The sequence below is a fragment of the Arvicanthis niloticus genome, chromosome 3 (assembly GCF_011762505.2).
Source record: "Arvicanthis niloticus isolate mArvNil1 chromosome 3, mArvNil1.pat.X, whole genome shotgun sequence".
NCBI lineage: Eukaryota > Metazoa > Chordata > Mammalia > Rodentia > Muridae > Arvicanthis > Arvicanthis niloticus.
The window spans coordinates 58751214-58774820 of record NC_047660.1 but is presented as its reverse complement, the minus strand read 5'-3'; the positions used below and the strand labels follow the sequence as shown (position 1 = coordinate 58774820).

The 23607-nt window shown below is 45.7% G+C and overlaps 1 pseudogene; it reads left to right on the top strand.

Moving 5' to 3' along the window:
- Window positions 1-8957: 8957 nt before the first annotated feature.
- Window positions 8958-16746, top strand: LOC143441708 (M-phase phosphoprotein 6 pseudogene; annotated as a pseudogene).
- The last annotated feature ends 6861 nt before the right edge of the window (window positions 16747-23607 follow it).

Below are 23607 nucleotides of genomic sequence, written 5' to 3'. Positions count from 1 at the left end.
GGAGCTCCCTACTTGTTTTCTCTCCTCACTCTGGCCCACTTGCAGCTCCGCCCACCTATCGTTCCCAGTGTGTCTGTGCTCTACCTCAGCCTTCCTGTCCTTCATGGGGATGAGTCAGTTGACCTCAGGCTGGGATAAACTTTTTCTACTCACTCGCCCCCTGTGGGCTTCTGGGACATCAGCCTTCCTGTCCTTCATGGGGACAAGTCAGTTGACTTCAGGCTGAGATAAACTGTGGGCTTCTGGGGTCCCTCAGAGTTCTACTGTTAAAGCAACACCAAATGGAGGAACTAGAGACAAAGCCCGGGTCTGAAGGCTGTCTGACTCGGGTTTTTTTTTTTTAACTGATATTATAATAGTTACTTATTAATATTTAAATTCTGAGTGACCAACACTTACATTCAAGGTCACTACTAGTGAAACGGAGCAATATGTATGCAAGTATGTATTGTTGTATGTGTATTTATGCACACTCTCCATCCTTTTAATCCACCACAGGAGATGTCATGTTATAGTTATTTGTTAGGAATCCCTCTAGATCATCTCTCCCTGCTTCCTCATTTCTCAGTGAACACACCACCCTGAAGAAAAAAAAAAGAGGGAGAGGAGAAAAACATAAAGTGAGGTTACTTTAAGAGCTGTCTAGCACAGTAAAGTGCACTAACCTTCCATGTAAAGGACATTTTGTAAGCAGCACCTGAATATTCCATTTCTTATCATTGTACCGGATGCTGTCTTCTTCCGGCCAGGAAGGTCCAGCCTCTGTTCAGCCTCCCCTCTTCCGCTATGGCGCCTTGTCTCCTCACGGTTCTGCCCACCTCATTATTTATGAGATACATCTCCTGTTTTCCATAGAAGACTGTTTCATGGAATTTCCTGAAGGGCTGTTTTGGGACTAAGAACCTCGGCTTTTGTTATTTCCCCTTCACCTTGCATGAGGCTATAGTTGGCAGTTCTCTCCTGCTGCTCTTAGGGTCAGTCCTTTAGCGTTCTATTGTGGGTCTGTAAGACCTGTCTATATCTCCAGCTCAGTTATTGCCTCTGTGACATTTACTTTAGATAAAGCATCAAGGGTTTAGCTAGCAGCAATGTTTCTGATTTCTTCCATTTTTTTTTCAATCACAAAATTTAGACAAGGTCTTAGAAGAAATTCACTTGCTTGAAGTTTCAAAACCAGTCCTGACTCAGAATCACTGATGGAAGCTAAGCAACAGTGTTGAAGAATGCCATTGCTTCAGTCCTTAGCCTGGACTCCCTGAATGTCAGTATTCAGATAGAAGAGGCCATTGGTATTTAAGATCCAGCATCACCTAGTAGGTGTGTGAAATCTGTCAAGCCATTCTTAACCTAGACTGTACCAAGAAAAGAGTGATGAGCCAGCTGGGTACCTAACAGTCTTGTAAGCTTATCTAGTTACAGGCAGGGTGTGGAAGCCAGGGCTGGTGTTGCTCTGGAGCGCATTTCTCTCTCTAGCCACTAGATGGTGGAGAAGAGCACACTGGCACATCCGCACATCTAGACGTCTGCAGGGCTGAGATGGGGCTGGGAGGCATTGTTCCGTCTTTCTGCTAAGAGGGAAAGAGTATTGGCAGTTTGTATGGAGGTTAGCAGTTTGTATAGAGGCTGGTGGCTTGGATTATAATTCAGCTTCGAGTATTAAGAGATACACGGGGGAATTAATTGTTCTGCTCTCTGTTTGAATCCTGACTAGAAACCATTTCCAATCTCAGGAACTGATTCTTGTGTGCTCTGGGTAACCATTTATCCGACACAGGGGCTCACAGACAGGCAGGTCCAGTCCTCCTATATACATGTGACAGACGTGCAGCTTGGTCTTCACATGGGTCCCCTAGCAACTGGAGCAGAGGCTCTCTCTGACTCTGTTACCTGCCTTTGGAACTCTTTTAATAAGAGATGAGCTTATCCTACTGCAACTTGATACGTCAGGGTGGGCTGATAGTCATGCCTGCCCTTCATTGAGGAGAAAGGGGGGGAAGACTGGAGAAAGGGTAGAAAGGGGGGGCACTTGGAGGAGAGGGAGGGGAAGCCACAATCTGAATGTTAAATAAATAAATGAATAAATGGAAAAATTAAATACTATTGTCTCAAAAAAATTATAAGAGGCCTTTCAGACATCATCAGGCTGACAGAGCACAGAGGAAGAGCTATTATAGGTTATGTACTTACAGTACAGGTCCTAAAACTATAACAAGCTGCTCTGTGCCTCTAGACCAATGGAGGCCCTGCATAGCTTTGTCCATGCAGGAAAATGAAATAAATGCTGTCTTATCTGTCCACAAAGAAGAATGTGTTAGCGTTCCATTGCTGTAACAAAATATGCAAAACAATCAACTTATAAAGAGGAGAGGGTCGTGTGTGGCCAAGTTGCTTTGGGTCTCTGGCAGGCAGCACATGATGGCAGCAGTGTGTGACAGATCAAATGTTTTCACCCCATGGCCAGACTTGAAAAGGAAAATGAGGAGGGGGAGACTGGAGTCTTGCAATCCAGTATAAAGTATATTGTGGATATACTTTTAATAAAACCCTCCCAGGATACCCAACTCTTAACCAGGTTCCATCATCTTCAGTAATACTAAGCACACGTGAGCTTCTGGGGGACATTCCAGACACAAACTATAGCTAGGGGTCACTCTGAGACACTGTGAAAGGACCAGCAAGATAGTTCAACGGGTAAAATCATTCACAGCAAAAACCTGACATCAGTTTGATCCCTGGAACCCAAAGTGAGAAGAGGTGACTCCTGACACTTGTCTTTGACCCCCACATACCCCCGTGGAAACGACTGCATACACAGAGACACTAATACTTAAAAAAAAGAATCCTGACACAAAAAGAAAAAAAAGTGTATATATAAAAAAAAAAACCTGCCATGAAGGATCCTCAAACTCTCCCTGTGCCTCCATTCCCCCACACTGAAGAGCACACTGTAGGGACCAAGTGTGTAATCCCACAGGTCCAGGTCCAGCCATTAACCAGGAAGAAAAGCTACTCCCGGTGGCACTGCAGAGACCCGCAAATGCACTTTGCAGTCACCTTGGATAGACACATGTCAAGTTTAACAAAACGAGCTCTGTCCAAAAGAGCTTTTAAATAGGAGGTTTCCTGGGAATAATTAATTTCTAGGCTGCACTCAGAGGTAGCAATGTGAGACATTAAAATCCCAGCCTGCCAGCAGAGGCCTTCCCAGGTCAACTGCAGGAGACGTGCAGTCGCGTGAGGATCAGAACGCTGACGGAACACGCAGTGCTCCTGCTAATCCCTCTGATAATATGCCCGCCAGCGCTTAAAAAATAAGCAAATTTAGCTAACCCTTTCAGAGGGGACTTACTGTGACTGTGCACCCACACTCAACATTCAAAGTGTTTATGAAGAAAACAAGGCTGGGTAAGAACGGAAACGCTGTACCCTGTCTTATTTTACACTGCCTTGGGGATTTAGGTTGTGTGTAAACGACAGTCTCCATTAGCCCCAAGGCTGCATGTTGCGTGTAGGGCCAGGGGTTCGCGCTGCACTGCGCATGTGCCAGCTGTGATTCCACACTCATGTTCAGTTCATATCTTCTCACTGTTGGGGGGCGGGTCCCAACTGGTTTACCCAGTCCTCTCCTGTTTTCTCAGTGTTAAATATGTTGTGTATTCATCCCTTCTCCATCAGAACAACATTGTACACATCACAGATGCAGTTAGGCAGACATCTGAGTTCAAGTCTTGCCCCTACCTTTTCTCTCTCTCTTATCTCAGGCCAAGTCTCTTCCTTACCTTAGATGGAGGCTAAGATTACCTACCTCCTGAGACTATTAGGGGAGCAAATGTGCTAGCCCAGAGGCATTGAACGGGGTTAGCACACTGTCAGCAAGCATTCATTCACTTCAGCATTATTTGTGTTGTGGTGGACCACTGTGTACCAGACACGGTGCTAGGCTTTTTGTGATGCTCACAGAAAAGCACTAGAGTCTCTGGTACCCTGTCTGTCTCCGTGTGCTGCTAATTCTTACCAGCCTGATGCCTTTGGCTAATTCACTCAGCCCCCTCCAACTTTCCTCATTGGTGAAAGGAATGCACAATCTCTAAATGGTTTCCAACTTTACAACGTCCTGGAATGCTCTAATTTTAAGTCAAGTGTTTTCTGTCAAACACCATCCCAGCTGGCAGAGTTGTGATACCCAATGCACAAAGTAAGCATAAACTGATACATCAGGCAAATGATCTTTCCAAGGCTGGCCTTTATTGTGGAAAGTTATTTTTAGATGTTTGATATGAGGAGCTGTAAAGATAGCCCATAGTAACATCATCAGGTTGAATGATTTGGAAAGCATCCTAAGAGGAGATTTTGCTGATGGAAGAAGCCAGCACAGCATATTCCTCCGTGAAAAGCCCCTGAAGATGCCGCCATGGCTTCTTTGCAGGAGGAGGAGGGGACATCTTCAGCGTGTCATGGATGTTGAAACAACCAAATAGAGGGAATCACTCGCCTTTAGATGGAGAAGGGGGTGGGGAGGGGGGGAATCATGAGGAGACAGTGCAGGGAATGGCTTTGAGGTGGCATCCTCCTGGAGGAGCTTCAGGGCTCATTTTGAGGTGTCTCATATAAACTCAGCCTTGGGCTTGTTACTTTATTTTCTGTCAAGTCATAGCCACAACTATAGACTTCCTCTATAGCTTCATCTACAGATGCCCCAGAGCTCGCTGGCTCGGTCCTTGGTGTCACGTGACCACTTGTTCTGCGCTTTCTTTTCCTCTATAGTTTGAGCTCTGGATTACCTGAACTATTGAACCCTGGAGCCAACACAATGCTGGCACATAGGAGAGAATGCATGGACTCATGACAGTCTTGCACAAGTGGACAGAGTGACTTCTTTTAGAAGGCTCGCCTTCTGGTCTTCACTGGGGTTTCTATTGCTGCGATAAAACACCATGACCGAAATAAACTTGGGGAAGAAAGGGCTTATTTCAGATAACTTCCTCATCAAAATCTATTATCAAAGGAAGTCAGGGCATGAACTTGGAGGCAGGAGCTGAAGCAGAGGCCATGGAGGAGTGCTGTTCACTGCCTTGCTCCTCATGGCTTGTTCAGTCTGCTTTCCTGTACAACCCAGGACACAACGAGCCACAGTGGACAGGCCCTCCCACCTCAACCATTAATCAAGACAGTCCCCACAGGCTTGCTATAGACCAATCCCGTGGATGCATTTTCTCAATTAAGAATCCCTCTTCCCAAATGTGTCTAGATTTGTGTCACATTGACAAAAACCAACCAGGACCGTACTTAAACCTGGCTGTTCATGGTTTCTGTGTTCGGGTGGCTTTGCCTAGAGAGAACAGTGACAGGGGAATGAGAGAGCTGCCACATGTGGCTGGTAAGATTCCCCAGCTGAGCTGGACAGGAGTCTGATTGTCCTGCAAGTCCTTCAGATAAAAAGGGAGTGGCTTTCCTTACCTACTGCTGAGGCTTCCAGCATCCGTAGGACGCTTGGTCACACAGGGGTGGGGTGCATCTTCATGCAGCCATTTCCGTGGTCTCTGGCAACTTGTTATATCTTTGCAGCTATTGGTGGAATGCTTGAGTTTTCTCATTCTGTCTACAACAGTGTCTCTTTGCTTCTAGTAATGTGTTTTTCTGCTGCGCTCCAATGTGTCAGTGAATTCAGCAATGACTGGACATTTTCTCAGGGTCCTGTGACCTTGTCCTTGTTGGACTAGTGAAGTGTTCTCCGCAAGTGTCTGGTAATCTAAGGCACAGAAAACTCTGGTCCAGGACGTGGGATTTAATCTATCTTGTTGGAGCATACACTCGACATCTCTAGTCTCCTGCTATGACTTCAAAAGTGACTTGCCGAAGGTGTGTGTACCTGTTTTTGAAACTTTCACACAGTGTGCATGTGCTCTACTCTTCGCCCTCCTCTGGAACCAGGACTCTAAACCAGACCTGCACGTAGTGGGGGAGGGGGAAGGGGCGGTCTTAGCCAGAGGATCCTCTTAGAAGATGAGGGGGAATAAACGGGGACAGAGAATAAGGCTGAGGTGGACAGCAGATGCCTTCTCTGTGGTTGCCCTGGATCTTGGCACGCACTATGGACCCAAACGCCATTGCTGAAATTTCACTTCGTAGACCCTGTGGCAAAAAGCTACAGAGTAAAAAGAGAGATGTTCAAAGTCAAACCCAAACTTGGCAAACTGCTTCCTGATCAGTAATGTTCATCCAGCAGGGTGAGCTACAGCCCACCCCACCCGACTCAACCGGTGGCTCCCCTGCTGTGGCTCCTGTCTGTCCTCCCCACCCCCACCCTGTGGTTCCTCACTCCCCTGCACCGATTGCACAGTGGGTATTCCTTGGAAGGCTCTCTTTCTGCTTATTTCGGTTTTGCATGATAACAGTGATGCTCAGTTTACGGAAAGCTTACTTAGGATGAGGCAGTCATACGGGAACATGGGGTGAGGGTGCCAGGATAGGAAACCTTGGCACCGCCTGCAGCCCTTGTGGACGTCAGACCAAACCAGCAGTGGGAACAGAAACTGCTCTGAACTCCAGGACTGCGCCAACTTAATGGCAGGTGGTCTCCAGCCTAACATGATTCCCCTTTCTCAAATTTTTAAAGAATATACAGGATTTAATAAATCACACAAGATAGAGTCAACACCTAAGTAAAACAGTAGACTTTGTGGTAGATAACTTGACCAACTATGGGCTAATGGGCGTGTTCTGAGCACATCTGAGAGGCCAGGCTAAGCTTGGGTGCTCAGCAGGTTAGCTGTACTAACCTGTGAGATTCTCACCAACCTACATATTGGGTTTGTCAGGACATGACCCCATCACAAGAGGAGGAGCAAGCATCAACTCGGTCTTCATCCATCCCTCCGACAGGGTAATTCTGATGTTCCCAATTTTAAAATTGAAAGAGTGAAGACTAAACAGAAGACGTCTGAGGCCCTTACCAGGGGCCACTGTTGTACACAGGATGGAAGAAAGATCACAAAGTTTAGACTTATCCTTACTTCTTAAGGATTACATGTTATTTAACATGTAATTGTTGACTCAGATTCTAGCAGAAGAAACTATCAATTTAAAATCTCTTTTGGTTCGAAACTCCTGGCTCGCAAAGTGCCTACACAATTTAAAATATTGCTTATTTGATTATTTATTTATTGAAAATTATTTATTTCAAACTTATTGCTGAGTTATTATTTTTAAGTTTAGTAAAACATGGCACGCCAGTGAAGAACAGCTAACTTTAAGGAGAACTGACTGGTTCGTTGTGTGATGTCTGTTGCAGACCATGGTGGCTCACACTCATAATCCCAGACCTTGGGAGGCTGAGGCAGGAGACCACTGTGAATTTGAAGCCAGCCTGGGCACATGATTATCTGTAGGCCAGCCTGAGCTGCAGAGTGAGACCTTGTATCACAAACATGATGATGATGATGGTGGTGGTGATGGTGATGATGGTGATACATCTTGTATGAAGTCACTGGCTAACTTACAGTATTGCACATTTATTTTCAAACCTTTCCGGACCGTCCTTAATCTCACTCATTGTTTTAGTTACTGTTCTATGGCTTTAAATAGACAATACAAAGGCTACTTTTTGTGTTTGTTTTTTGAGACAGGGTTTCTTTGTGTAGCCCTGGCTGTCCTGGAACTTGCTCTATAGATCAGGCTAGCCTCAAACTCACAAAGATCCACCTGTCTCTGCCTCCCAAGTACTGGAATTAAAGGTGTGCATCACCACTGCCCGGCTAACATTTTTAAAAAGCATTTAATTGGGGACTTGCTTATGCTTTCAGAGGCTTAGTCCACAGCTATTGTGGTGGTCAGCACGGCACTAGAGCAGTAGCCAAGAGCTTACTTACATCCTGATCTGCAAGCAAAAGGCAGAGAAAGGTTGAGGCTGTGCCTGCTGTGGAATTCTGTAACCTCAAAGCCCACCGCCAGTGACTCACCTCTTCTAGCGAGGCCACACCTCCCAATTCTTCTCAAACGGTTCCATCAACTGGGGACCAAATATTCAAACACATGAGCCCATGAAGGAAATTCTCATTAAACACCACACAGATCTCTAAAGTGCTGCTCAGTCAGCCCTACACTTATTTGAACTGCAGTGTCTGAGGCCGATGCTCAAAGATGGAGGCAGACAGCATCTTTAACGCTGCTCTGTGTGGGGCGAGCACTCGACCATCTCACTTGCCTCTCCTACCAGTTTTGAACATTGAATAGCAAAGTCCCTTTGTGGTTAGTAATTCACTCTCCTGCAATCACGCAGGTATCCATTCTCAGCCAGAACCAAGACTGAACGTGGGAACCTTTGACTCAGGACTATGTCAGGGCTAGGGCGTACTCAGTGTGAAACACACACTCGGTATGCAATAGTCCCTGGATTGAGTTTGCACAGTTACTTTGCAGATTGCTTTATGATCATCGTTTGATTGGTATAGTTTCTTGTTTGTTCATTTATTCAATGGGGTTTTTTTTTTATTTATTTTCCTGAGATAGGCTCTCAATGTATAGTCAAGGCTAACCTCAAACTCCCACCTATGCTGTTCAAGGACTGGGGTTATAGGCCTGCAGTGTTGTCAAAACAGCACAATTACTGCTTCTTGTATTTTTGTTTGTTTGATTTCCCTGAGATAGGATATCAATATATAGCCCAGGCTAGCCTTAAACTTAAGATCCTCTCTCCTGTGCTGTTTAAGGGCTGGGATTATAGGTATGTGTTGTGTCGAAACAGCACAATTGGTGCACGCCTTTAATCCCAGCACTTGGGAGGCAGAGGCAGGCAGATTTCTGAGTTCGAGGCCAGCCTGGTCTACAGAGTGAGTTCCAGGACAGCCAGGACTACACAGAGAAACCCTGTCTCGAAAAAAAAAAAAACAAAAAAACAAAAACAAAAACAAAAAAAAAAACCAAAAAAAAACAACAAAAAAAAACCAAAAACAAAAAAAAACAGCACAATTACAGCTTCTTCTTCTTCTTCTTCTTCTTCTTCTTCTTCTTCTTCTTCTTCTTCTTCTTCTTCTTCTTCTTCTAATTCTTCTTCTTCTTCTCTTCCTCCTCCTCCTTCCCCTTCTTCTTCAGATTTATTATTATGTATATAGTGGTTTTGCCTGCACATATGCCTGCAGAGCAGAAGAGGGCATCAGATCCCATTGCAGATGGTAATAAGCCATCATGTGGTTGCTGGGACTTGAACTCAGGTCCTCTGAAAGATTAGCCCATGCATGCTCTTAACCTCTGAGTCATCTCTCCAGCCCGATGTATGTGTCTTAATCAGCCTCAGAGCTCACAGAGATGTCTAGTCCCACCTGTTCACCTGACCCAGGATAGAGTCACAAGCAGGCTGACATGTGTACTCAGGCATTTCATGTGGGTTCAAAGACCTGAACTTTGTTCCTCAGCCTTGCCTTGTCACATCCCCAGCCCCAGGAAGAACTTGAGTTTGCAGTTTCACAGTGGGGAAGCGTGGTACATTGGTGGTGGTGGGATTGGTTCTCCACAGACTGTAAGTTAGCTTGTTTGCATCTCAGCAGCTCACCAAGAAGGAAAGAAAGTTCAGGCAGAATGCTGGCCAAATTGAAATCAATAAATCCAGCCTTTGCGAGCTGGGCTCTATGTTCAAACCATTTCACAACCCCACAAGCCTCTCCAAACTGTGGCCAGCTGGGGGGCCAAGTGTTCACATACATGAGCCTGCTGGGGACGGTTCACATCCAAACCCTAACATACTTACACTCAACAGAGGGTCTAGGTCTGTGTGGGCATGCCTGCGTGGGAGTGCCCTGGCTTCATGCCTGCATCTGTCATCATCTGTTCCTCATGGTTCTTTTCAGGATTAAGTAATAGAGCAATCAGGATGTCTAAGCTTTGATTGGCTTGGCCAGAAAGTCAGACTGGAAGCTGCTATTGACTGTGAGCTTCTAGTGGGTTCTATTCTGGCTAAGGCCACAGTCTGGCCATCATCAGTGTCGGGCCCTCCTGATTCCCTCTCACCACTGGACCTTGCAGACATGGTTGGAGCCCAGGACCAAGCAGAGGATGAAAGATTCACTTTCCATCCCTTCCTTGGGGTCTATGTGGCAGCAGTCTTGAACAGGAAGGCTTTTCTCTGCAACTGGGTTAACAACCTGAGAGTCTGTACTCAATAGGGTGCCTGTTCCAGAGAACCTAGTGCCTCCTTCCTGCAGATAGAAGGTGGACACCTTGGCCTAGAGACCCATCATGATAGAGGTTGTCCTTTGCTGACACCACATCCAATCTAGGAACACTTCTGCTTTTGAGATGTTGATGAATTTTGGACCCCAATCCCACAGTCAGAGACTTGCCAGCTTACCCTTAGTTGACTACTGATCTGGACATAACTCTGTCTCTGAGAGACCTGGGAACCTCCATAGGTACAGGAGGACTGAATGCTGTAGATAGCCTCAAGCTGCCCCAGCACACCAGATCAAGTTGGCCATGGAAAGTCAGGCCTTAAAGCTACCCCAGCAAGACTTTGGCCTTGTACTGTATTCAGGATGAAGGCCAGAGACCAGGGCAGGGCTTCTGATCCTTCCTGCCTCCTCCTCCACATGTCTTATGCATAATGCTCCAGCATCCGAATTCTGATTGACAAGAGGGATGCCCTCCTGCTCGCCCCCACCAATTTGCTCAGTTTTTTTTTTTGCTTAAACATCACTCCTCTTGAGACATTCTCCTTAAGGGAGCAGCCCAGGTCCACATTGTTCCCTTACCTACCTGCTTCTCTCAGGTCTTACTCCACAGTAGGTCATCCCCTGAGCCCTCCCACACTGCATCTGCCTTCCCTGACCCCCAGTAGGTACAGGGAAATCGTTCAAGTGAATCAACCATAGTTCTCCTTTTAATTAACACATAAACCTGCATGTATTTATCATGTACAGTACAGTGTTTTGAAGTGACCAAATAAAGCTAATTAACACGCTCATTTCTTTACATTCTTATCAAGTCACTGTTAATTCATTTTCCCCTTGTTTGTGTATACATGTGTAGTGCATGGCACGTGTGCTTATGTGTGTGGGTGCTATGCTTCCAGTGAGAATGGCCTCCCTAGGCTCATACTTGAATACTTGATCCAGATGGAGGAACTGTTTGGGAAGGACTGGGAGGAGTGGCCTTGTTGGAGGAGCTGGGATTAAGGTTTCAGGAGGTCACGCCATTCCCAGTTAGCTCTCTCTGCCTCTGTGCTTGATCAAGACGTAAGCTTTCAGCCACTGTGCCTGCACTGTGCTTGCCTGCCTGCTGCTGTGCTCCCCACCATGATGGTCACGGACTCTAACCCTCTGAAATTGTAAGCCCCCACATAAATTCTTTTTTCCATAAATTTCCCTGGTCACAGCAAAGTAACTATGACAGTGGTTATACAAATATATGTGTCCATATGAGTGTGGAGACATCTTTGTCTTCCTCAGTCACTTTTCGTTGTACTTACTGAGGCAAGACCTTTCACTGAATAGTGGAACTCACCAGATTCAGTCTAGCTAACAGGTTTGCCCTGGGGTCAGGGGTTGCTTTGTTAGTGCTTCCTGCGTTGCTGAGGTTACAGGCAGCTATCACAACTCTCCTGTTTTAGTCATTATAACGATTCATCTATGACCAGATGCAAAGCCCTCCAGCCAACCACCTTCCCCTCCTGAAGGCTCCTTTCTCCTGTCTCTAGATCCTTAGCTGCCTGCCCTCTAACACGCAAGCTCAGCCCCGTAGAGCCCTCAATCCAGGAAAAACAGACATTCTTACATTCCTACCAAGCATCTGACCTCCTCTCTGAACTGAACCCTGGCTGTCACTCAAATACATTGCTTGTACAAAGCCTGCCACAGTGCCCAGGACTCCTCCCATGTCCTCTGTAGGAAGAGAGGTCAGCCCTCTACTTGTTTTTGTTTCATGCTTTTAAATAAAGCAAAATAACAGGGAAGAGAGCCGAGAAAGTGTGTCCTTGTCAGATACCATAGCTGCCAGCACCTCGCTCTTAGACCTCAGGCCTCTGAGAAGTCAGAACTGTGAGAAGTCACTCTCTTTGGTCTATAAACCAATCTATAAGGTATTGTTGCAGAAATCCATACAAGTGGAGACCACCATAACCAGCGAGGGGAACTGGCTGTACCAGAGGCTCCAGTGCACCCTATCATAATAGGACAACTTCACCTTTGGGATATCCTTTCCCAAGCTAATTATGAAAAGACCAGGCTAGCCCAATGAATGAATTTCTGTGAAATGCTTAGCCAGTGCTTACCTAAACTGTTCTGAAAAGCATGAAGAGCCCGTCAACCACATCTAGCCAGTTGAGACGGTCAGTTAATAGTTGTGTGATAATCCCAGTTTCATAGCTGTGACAAATGATCCACAGGAAGGAAGATGTTAACCATAGGGGACCCACAAGAGGCAAACCGGAGCTCTCTGTGCTAAGATCAGCTCTACAACCCCTCTACAGAAAACCCTTATTTAGAAACTCGAAGCCCATGGTTACCCCAACTCTCTACTGCTTCTGCTCATCCTCTCTCTCTCTCTGTGTTATGTCAGTAAAAGGAAAGCAACTGACAAGTGCCAGCTCCTTAAAGCCGGTAGAGAGAGGTCCTGGTCCCACCAGGTCTCTCGGGAGCTGAGCGGGATGGTGAGCAGTCCAAAGAAACACACCCTGCCGGGAGTCTTGTCAAAGCAGGAACTCAACTTTAATGTAACAGCCTCTTGTTTATATAAACTTGAAGCATAGGAAGGAGGAGTTTTGAAGGGGTGAGATGACATAGGGGGCAGGGAAGGGTGACAGAGGGCGTGGGGTGACTGACAGCAGGGCCAATGGCAAAGGGTTACATCAGCAACAGCTGAGCAGAGGCAGGGCCAAACAGGTCCTGTTGAGTCATTCCTATACGGAAGTGACTAAGACAGGTCTCAAACTCGAGCCAGGCTTAGGTTTGTCCTTAAGGCCCAAACTGGGGCTAAAATGGGGCCCAACAGCACACACCAGACAGGAAGGGCATGCACCGCACCCTAATGGCCCAGCCACCCTCTCCGGCTTGGGGAAGAGGGTTGAGTGGAATGCCCGAAGAGAGTGAGCCGTGTGGGGGCAGAGGAGCACCTGATGAGTCTGTGGAGACCTCACAGGCCACAGCAGGAGGTGCGTCCGGATTGGCATTCAGGCCAGGTGGCTGTGCCCCTGCCTTCTGCGCACCACCGGCATGAATGACGAGGAGAGATGAGGGGCCCAACAGACAAGAGCATCCTTGTTAACCCAGCTGCACACTTCTCACCCCAAACAACATATTGAACCACAGACAAAACCTGAAAGCAGAAAGAAAACCATACTCTAGTCAGAGATTTCAAAAGATCAGGACGGCCAGGAAAATTCATCCATCCATCTATCTGTCCATCCAAACATCTGCTCTTAGGTGGAAATAAGGAAACAGGAACTCAGAGATGGGCAGCATCAGTGGCTTGGTCCTTTGCCCCATGGGGTGTCTAGCTGCATGTCCACACGGCCTCTTTGCACTGTTTAGTCAAGTTTGATATCCTTTGTTGACATGGTTGTTGGCAGATGTTCGTCTGCTTTGCCTGCAATGGTGCTTAGCGAAGTGACATTGGTGCTCACATGGCTTTCTGCCTACATGCCCGGACGCTCTGTGTTCATGTCAGTAAAAGCATCAGCACCACAAGGCTTTGAAGAATTTATGAGTAAGAGAATGGCTAATGCAAATCCACTTTTATCCTCTGGTGCTGAGGTTTGAGACTATGGCCTCCCACATTCTGGGCAAGTCTGCCGCTGACCATATCGCCAGTCCTAATTTTATTTTGAAAAACTCCCCAAATCATTGTTCAAACTGGTGGGTTTTTTTTTTTTTTTTACACAGTCATTTATTGAACCCTCTTCACAATTTTCACATTTGAGTAAATCCAGCAGGCTCTTGCAGAAAGGTAAATGAGAAGCCAAGAGTGTATATGAGCTGGACACGGGCTTCTTGATCCCCCAGTGGTGTGTGCTAATGTCCTGTTTCACCTGCTGCAGACCACCCCTCCATCTCCACTGTAGCTTTTTGTCTTCTCTGAGACTCCTGTTGAAATTTTATCTCCACCACAAGAAGCAGCTCTTTAAAAGGCAGTTAGAGGAGCCGCAGAGTTGGCTCAGAGGTTAAGAGCCAGGGTCTCCCAGAGGACCCTGGTTTAATTCCCAGCACCCACATGGAGGCTCACAACTGTGTAACTCCTGTTCCAGGAGATCTGGCACCCTCACACAGACATGCATGCAAGCAGAACTCTGATGCTCAGGAAAAGGAATCATCAAAAAAAATTGAAGAGCTAATTAGAGTCCTTTCCTTACTCCTTCATTCAGTTGATGGTTAGGGGGTTCATGGGTTGTCTTCTGAGTGGTGGATCTGTAGAACAGCAGTGGATAGATAGTTACACATCCTTGGCCATGTGCTGCTGTGTGCTTCCTGGGACCCACCAACACAAGGGCCATCACTACCTCAGCTCCTTGATCGTGGGTCAGAACTATGAACCAAAACAAGCCTTTATTTACAAGTTATCTAGTTGGTGGTGTTGTGCTTTATCTCTAGAAATGAACAAAGTTGCCCTTCCCTATTTCCTTGAGGGATATACTTCATGATATGCTTGCTTAGATTTGATTCTCCCTTGTGTATGCCTGTCCTGTGCTTCCCAGCTCAGTTCCCTACATTCTGCATCCATTCCTGTGGCTCCATCACAGCTGTGCTCTGCAATCTCACCAGTGACCTCCTGTCAAACGTGAGATGCCTCTCCTCCTCAGCATCAGCATCTGCATGTACAATTTTCCAACAACCTGCTCCCCTGGGTCATTCCCCTGCTAGCTCTCCTAATAGCTTTTCTGTTTGCTTGCTTGTTTGTGGCCGGCTCTCATTCTGTAGCCCAGGCTAGCCCAGAACTCAGGGCTCATCCTGCCTTGCCATCCCATCTGCTGGATGGCATTTGTGTGCCCGCCATGTCCAACTGTGTTTTCCGTGGCTCGCCTGACATTCGAGGCTGGGCTCCTCCTCCTTTCTACTCTTTGAGTGTTTCTGGAGTCGACTCCTCAGCAGGTACAAGCTGCCCCAAAACTGATATACAACAGCTCCTGTGCTTCTGATCCGAGTCTCTCCAGATGAAGCCCTGTGCACATTTATTTTATGACACCATCTTTCTCTGTCTTAGACAATGTTGGAAGCCTCATTTTTTTTTTTTTTTTTTTAGATAAGATCATGGCCACTAAGTATAGACTGTGTACTTATCCAAGGTTTCAATTACCCGTGGTCATCTGCACTGTGAAAACAGTAAATAGAAATTTCCAGAGCTAGTAAGTTTAAATAGCACTCCATCTTGAGTATTATGATGAAATCCCATGCTGTCCTCCTCCAACACGCCTTGAACACGAATCCTTCTCTGCCCAGCATCTCTATGCTGTGTAAGTTACTCAGTCCAGGTTCTGAGAGTGACTGTACAGGCACTGTGGTGTGCCTTTTCAAGTGGTACACTGTAACTGGACACTGTCACACTGCCTGTGTCATGTGACAACACATGTCATCACACAACCACCATGTCCTCTCACACTGTTCCTCAGAGATGTGTATACAGGAGCTATTTTGAAAGACAGGCCAAGCGCGGTGTGGGAAGCCTCTGAAAGTGCGACCAACATGGCGTCAGAGCACAAGACAAAGTTATCCAAGAACCTGCTGCGCACAAAGTTCATGCAAAGGGGCCTGGACTCAGAAACCAAGAAACAATCAGAAGAGGAGGAATGGGAGATGATCAGTGATGAGCACTGGTACCTGGATTTGCCGGAGTTGAAGGAGAAAGAGAGCTTCATCCCAGAAGAGCAGAGCTTCTCCCTGTGTGAGCATCTTCTCTACGGAAGGTTGTCATTCAGAGGGCTTAATCCTGACGTGGAGAAGTTGATGCTTCAGATGAGTTCTAAGAAACAGGGCAGCGGCGGCAGAAGATGCAACGGCAGAGGTCGGAGTGTCGAATGAAGAAATGGCAAGAAGGTATGAAACTTTGGTGGGAACAATTGGAAAAAAGTTTGCCAAGAAAAAGGTCCAAGCCAATTACAAAGAAGATGAAAATGGAAATATAAAACCGATTAAAACGAAGAAGATGTTCTTAAAGCCCCAAGACTAAAATGGATGCCTCTGGTACAGTGGATGCCTGTGACCACAGCAGGGTCTGAGCTCATCTTCCTGTCATCTGTACTTGTTAAAACACTGTTTCCTTCTAAAGAAATGCATAATTTTGGAAATGTGCTGTTCTTGACACAGATGTGTAATAGATGTTATACATTCTTTTTACGATGTTCTTCAGGGGCTTCAAATATGTGGGCATAGGCCACTCCCTAGATTTTTTACCTGATTCTGTGTGTATATACACACAGACAGGGCATACACACACTGCTCTCCAGTTACTGTCCAGGAATGACTATTGTAAACTAATTATTGCCTTTGTTTAATTGCCCTTATTTTTATATTTTACTTTTTGAATCATGTCAAGCCAGTTCATACATTCACTTTGGGTTCAAATATTTGAGAACTTTTCAGAAGTGATTTGTCAGGAACAGACATGGCTCTCCAGCCTAGAATATTTGCATGCTCTCAGGCCTTTGTCATGTATAGTATTGTGGGATTTGTGTATTTTAAACAGTCATCTGGGCCATTTTTCTAATGTTCTATAATAAACATGTTTTCATTTAAAAAAAAAAAGACAGGCTGTGTTCACATAGCTCTTAACATAAAATTGTGGTAATTGTATTTTATGATTAGCCATTGTTGCTTGTCTCTTACTGTACTTTCCGAACTAGGCTTAGCCACGAATGTGTGTGTACAGGGACAAATACAGATTTAGTGTTATCTATGCTTTCCAGTGTCTACTCCTTGTGGGTAATAGTGCTCTGCCCTTTCTCCTTGCTATTAAAAAAAAATGTATCCAGATTTATGAATCCTACGACCCCAAGACAAGAACCCAGGAAATTCATTCTAGCCTGGCCCTTATCACCCAGGGCCCAGCCAGCTGCTGTAACACTCTACCCTTAAGTTGCCTATAAGAAGTGTCCATTCAAGCTTCAGGTATTCCATGCAGTAACTGGGCAGTAGGACTCATCCTAGCTGTTGCTAGCAACAGATAGTACAGGCACCTCTTGGTCTGCCCTCACACTGGAACATGTGTGACATCCATGGCATGGTTCTTACAGGTGGTCCCTCGGCTGCATGTGTTCTGTCCATCTGAGGCCCCTTAGGAACAACAGAAAGGGTGAGCTAGAGAGGGGTCTTAAACGATGCTCAGAATTTCTGTGACCATCAAGGCACACTGAGGACTGAGCTCTCATGGTACACAGATTCTGCAGGACCAGATCTACATGGGAAGTCTTGGTGAGCCAGACCCCATGCCCCATCAACCTCCCCTGCTACGCAGACACTGCACCCACTCCATGCTCATCTCAACCTTAACTTGCACTTAATACTCTTGAGGCATGTCGTGGTAAAATGCACTGTTACTTCTTAGCCATTTTAAGTGTGCAGTTCAATGATGCCCCATGCCTTCATGCTGATCTCTCCAGGACTCTTCGGTCTTATAAAACAGAAATGCTGGCCACATAAGCAACATTCTCCTAGGCCCAGGCCCTGGCAACCTTGATTCTGCTTTCTCTTTCTAAATTTGATAACTCTAGGTGCAGCACACAAATGGAATCACCCAGCATCTGTCCGTAAGTAACTGGCTTTCACCATTCATCAGTGTAGACTTAAAGTTCATCTATGCTAGGAATGTGCTGGGTCTCCTACGTTTTCAAGGTCAAGTCATATTGCATTGTATCTCCTCAGCAACTTTCCCCCAATTGTCTTTTTACATTATTTCCATTTGGGGGCTGTTGAGAAAATAGACTGTGAAAATGGCTACTCCGATTTAACCCTTTTAATTCTAGCAATGATGACTGCTCTGTGTAGTACTGACCACAGCACAGGCACCAGTGAAATATACATGAACTCTTTCAAGTGTTGTACCATCCCTGTGAGTCAGGAAGCATTACCATTCATACATCACCAAGTGGGAAAGAAGAGACACAAAACACGGGTCTCAGGGAACCAATCCTTGGGGGTAAAACAGGTTTCAAAGCCCCAGTCTGGTTCTCAAGCCTACTGGGTAGCTATAACTGCAGAATGTTGTCTTGTGAACTTCCAGGTAGCCTGTCTGTGGTGTGGTGTGACACACGGTCCATGAGGGTAGGAGTGGGTATTATTCCTGTGTTCACACCTCCCCAAATCAGCATTTGCTTAAAAGGACACAATTATTCTAGAATCTGATTCAGCCCCAAACCCTCCTTAAATATTTATAATTCTTTGCTTCTTGTTCATAACAATGCCCCTAAAACATGAGCCCCAACACGGCACAGCCTTCACACACTTTACACTCACATACCCCAAAGAGCAGATTGTCATGGAGCAAACAGCAAGGGCTCAGTTGGTATTTGTTGGCATAAGAAAGAAAAAAAGGAAGGAAGAAAAGAAAGAAAGAAAGAAAGAAAGAAAGAAAGAAAGAAAGAAAGAGAAAGTCAAGAAAGAAAGGCAAGAAAAGAGAAGCAAATGTTAGTACAAGGAAAGGAATCTTTCCATGGGGCAGGAGTTTTAATGAGCTCAGGGTTAAGCAGGAATCTTACTTTAAACTTACGCACTCCTATTTCTAATGCTCACACGGCAGTCTGGCACCTTAAAGCAGAGCTGCTGATTACACAAGAGACAGTGATGTTGTTTTCAGCTATGCAACCAGAAACGTAGGGACACACTGCATGTTTAGCTTCGTGAAAGTTAAGCACTTAATTCGAGGAGATGCTAAGTTCGTGTATCATTTTAGCTGGATTAAAGATGATGTAAGTTCCACCTTGACCTCCAATTAAAGTTCCAGAAAGAGCCTGGCTATAAAGCACCCGTTACCCCTGCACCGGGCCTGGAGATCGCTGTGTCCCACACAGGAGCGCCATGCTTACAGAATGATTGCTACCTCATCTTTTCTGTTAGTCCTCTCGTGTAGAATAGAAATTGCTATAGAAAGAATTTAAGTAGGAGACATATGACTAACAATGATCTAGAACAGAAAAACCAGACATAAAATGAGGAAACAGTGTGCAAGGAAATGCTAGCATCTTGAAATGCTGGAGTGCATGTGCACAAAGAGTGAACTGTTGCCTTTCCCACCCATGGAAACCCACTTTCCTACTTAAGAAGCAGAGGAAGACCTGACTTGGCTTTGTCCCGGGGTGTGCAACCTTTAGCATTCAAATACAATGTTGTCATCTACAGATGTGTTGGGCTCTGTTTGTAGCTGTTCTAGAATGCATGTAGTCCAAGGGCCACTGGCCATGTCTGAAGAAGAGGCATCACTGGATATGTGCTTTTGAGAGGAAAACAGAAGTGCTGTGTTCTCTCCATTCGAGACTTGCATCAAATATCATGTGTCTTAGGGTTTCACTGCTGTGAATGAACGCCATGAACAAGGCAGCTCTTATAAGGACAACATTTAATTGGGGCTGGCTTACAGGTTCAGAGGGTCAGTCCTTTATCATCAAGAGCATGGCAGCATCCAGGCAGGCATGGTGCAGGGGGAGCAGATAGTTCTACATCTTCATCTGAAGGCAGCTAGGAGAAGCCTGGCTCCCACGTGGTTAGGAGGAGGGTCTCATTGCTACTCCCACAGTGACACATTTCCTCTGACAAGGTGACACCTACTCCAACAAGGCCGCACCTCCTAATAGTGCCACTTTCTGGCCCAAGCATATACAAAGCACCACAATGCTTTTTTTCATGCCAGTTTTCTAATGCTGTGTGTCAATCTGTTTTTTCATGACTGTAAATATGCCAGAGATCACCAATCAAAAAAGAGTGGGGTGCTGTCTGGAGAGATGTCTCAGTAATGAAGGGCACATGCTTCCCTTGTAGAGGACTTAGGTTTGATTCCTAGTACCCACAAAGTGTCTCGCAACCATCTGTGAGTCAAGGTTTTGGGAAATCCAACCTTCTTTTTGGTCCTCTGAAGGCACCGGGTGTGCACATGGTACATAGACATACTTGCAGGCAAAGTAGATAGATAGATAGATAGATAGATAGATAGATAGATAGATAGATAGATAGATGGATAACACTGTGAGGCTTAGTTGCACTGGACCCATGGCAGTGCAGTGCAGGAGCAGATGGTACAGGAGATGTGTTCAATCCAAAGCCACATACCTTTATGGAGGTCTATAGGACATTGGATATAAAGTTTATCAGTCAGTGGGACCACAAGTCTATACATTTAACCTCTGTATATAACGTGTATAGTTCCTACACAGTGTCTGGCAGCTGAGACCCTTGGAAGGCAGGTGATACCCTTTGCTGTAACTATGTGGAGCCAGTTGTCATCTTAGTCAGTGACATCACTCTCTTCGATGTCTAATCCTGTAGTCAGTTGCCCAGCCAAGCACACGCAGCTTTCCCATCTGTCAGCCTGTGGAGTGGTGTGAGGTCCCCTCCAGCTTGCTCACTCCATCATCCATTGGCCCACCCAGCATCTTCCCTTACTGCTCTGGGTACTGTGGACTTACCTACAAGTTAGATTCAACTCTACCAGTTTGCCATTTGCTTGGTAAACCATGCATTAAATCATCCCTCCATGGCAAGTCTTCTAAGGATGGCTGGTGGTTCTCAGTGATAGCTGATGAATATGATCTAATCAGAGAATAAGAGAGGGGTTCCCAGAGGAAGGTCACAGGCCTGAGAACTAGAAAATGAGGGAGAGAAAGGACAAAGTGGGAGGGAGAGCATTGCAGGTAGTGCAAAGGCCCTGGGGTATGGAGACCAAACTGTAGTCAGCCACAGAAACTGGTGTGTGAAATGACCCTGACCAAACAATCAGGGACCAGGTTGCCCAGGGCCCTGCAAAAATAAACACTTCAGAGTTTTATCTGCATCTGCAACTTTGAGAAGGGCAGATATGAACCATGGTCTTCTTTGAAAAGATCATTCTGCCATCCTATTCTACAAGAGTCTCAGAGAGGCCAGAGCTGGGGAGAAGACAGACTGGTCTTTTCCAGTTGAGAGACTCTGCTAAGCTGTCTTGGCAGGTTTAGCTGAAGAGCCTGTTTATTACTGGTCTTTTCTTCTTAATCGTATATATTTTAAGATGTACAACATTGCCAGACAGTGGTAGTGCATGCTTTTAATCCAGCATGCAGCGGCAGGTGGATCTCTGAGCTCAAGGCCAACCTGATCTACAGAGCCAGTTCCAGCATGGCTAGAGCTATGCATAAAAATCCTGTCTCAAAAAACAAACAAACAAAAGATGTACGACATGAATTTCTGACGACCTTGGTTTGGTAGACACATCAGCTGTGACTATAGTCAAGTTAATTAATATACCTTCCCCGACATTTAGTCAGTGCTCCATACCTGGATTCAACCAACCACAGACCAAAAATACTCAGAGTAAAATACTGTGCCTGTGTTGAGCATAAACAAGCCTTTGTTCTTGTGATTATTCCCCAAGCATTACAACCCAGCACTGACTTATACAGGGATTGTATGTGGCAGTTACTGTAAATTGCATAGAGATTAGACACACGAGAGGCTGGGCATAGGTTCTGTGCAAATACAATGCCGTTCTCTATAAGGGCCTTCAGCATCTTCTGACTTCAGTTCTCATATGCTGCAACAGGTCCATTCTGGAGCTAATTTCCGTTAGATACCAAAAGACAACTTTTATATATAATGAGTTTGCTTTCTCCTGTCTTCCTTTTTTTTCTCTCCTGCATCATAAGAAAGAACTAAAAAAATTGATCTCTTGGCAAATTACCAGAGTTCCATCTGAAGTTGCTATCTCTTGTCTTTAGACCAATGGTCACCATATCCCTAGACAAATCGTTCCATGTACCTGACTTCAGTGTCCCTCAAGGACACTGCTGCTTCAGGACATCTCCATGCTGTTTACAATCAATCACAGGGCTAATCTCTCTCCTCAACACTCAAGTGATGACCTCAGCTTTTCCTGTGTAAGGCCTCATTTGTGGTTTCCAAAATTCTGTTATTTCAGAACAGAAATGAAGATTTCCTATGAAAGCTTCAGTTTCTCCAAACTGAAGGAAAATGAAAGGAGTGAATAATCTGGAATTCTTGAGCCTTTATCAAAAGCTGGCAAAGTTAAATCCTGAACCCTTTTAGCCTCAAAGTTCACCCTCACCATCTATCTCCTTCCGCTGACTGAATGTCAAACATAAGTGCTGGGATAAGGCCCTTAAAGAATGTTCCAACGCGTTTTATTGCTAGAGACAAACAAAGAGACATAACAGCAGCAAGCTAGAAAGTCCCCTGTTGTGGAAGAAAGAACTTTGGGGAGATTACATGGATGCCAATAGCTTAGAATAAGTGACTGAGGACTGAGCCTGGCGATTTGTCTCTGTCACAGGCCGTGTTACTTCAGAGAGAGGGAAATGCTCAAATGGCAAGTTCTCAGTTCAGAGATACTGACTTAGGCAGGATGGGAAAGTCAGGGATTGTGTGCACACATGCGATGTCTGGACCAGAGCCAGGCTGGACTCTGGAATCCATCAATCTTGGTGTGTCATATGTCACTTAGAAGGCAATTTCCCCCTACATGTGCAGTTAGGTCTGGGATGTGGCCTGTGACCTTGCTGTCACACTGTATCAATTATACTGTGTGATATACCATGTACCCCCCCCCCCGCCCCCAGCAGTCAGCGAGGGGAACAGAGCTGTCTCCTTTGGCATACTACTTGCTTGAAAAGTGAGTCCTTACTGTGCACTGCAGGGGCCTGTGAGGAAGATTGCACCATTCCAGCCTTTGCTCCTTGCTAAGAAAAGTCCAGCCTCAGGGATGAAAGTCAGCTCCTCTCTCCATCAGAGCTGCAAATACCTGAGCCTCCACAAAGCTCCCCATGCTTCCTTGGTTCAGTCCCAAGTTCTGCCCAGCACAGGGAGGAGCATCCAGCATGGAAAGTGATGTTCTGTTTTATTCCCTCACTGACATCTACTCTCTGCCTGTTGCAGTCCTAGCACTGGGCTAAAGATCGTGGCCATAAAATGGGTTAAAACATCAGCCAGGACCGAAAGAGAATTCCAGCTTGCCTTTGCCGTTGAACTGATAAACAAAATTAGACTTGTTAAAATAATAACAACAAAAAGAAAAATCACAGCCAAGCCACATAAAAGAAACCACCTTGTTGATTCTTGTTGAAGGGTTGATTATACCACATTCAGTAAGAGCCTGTACAAGGTCTTTATCCTGTTTTAATTTACCTCTTTCTCACTTCATCTGCATACCTGTTGTCCCTCTTCCTACCCCCACGACACCACAGCACGTTTGGCACATGGCTGGATGTGGATATCTGAACATCTGTGGGAGAGACAGCTGTTACACATGTGAGCGGATGTTTAAGCACACATCAGTTGTTCTGTGCTGGGGATTGCCTTGTGTGTCTTACTGTGTAAACCTTGCATGCAGATTTTAAGAGTACAGGTGTCTCCTGTTGTACCTCTGCTTTGGTGGTTCTCAACCTTCCTGCTGCTGCAACCCTTTATTTAACACAGTTCCTTATGTTGTGACCTC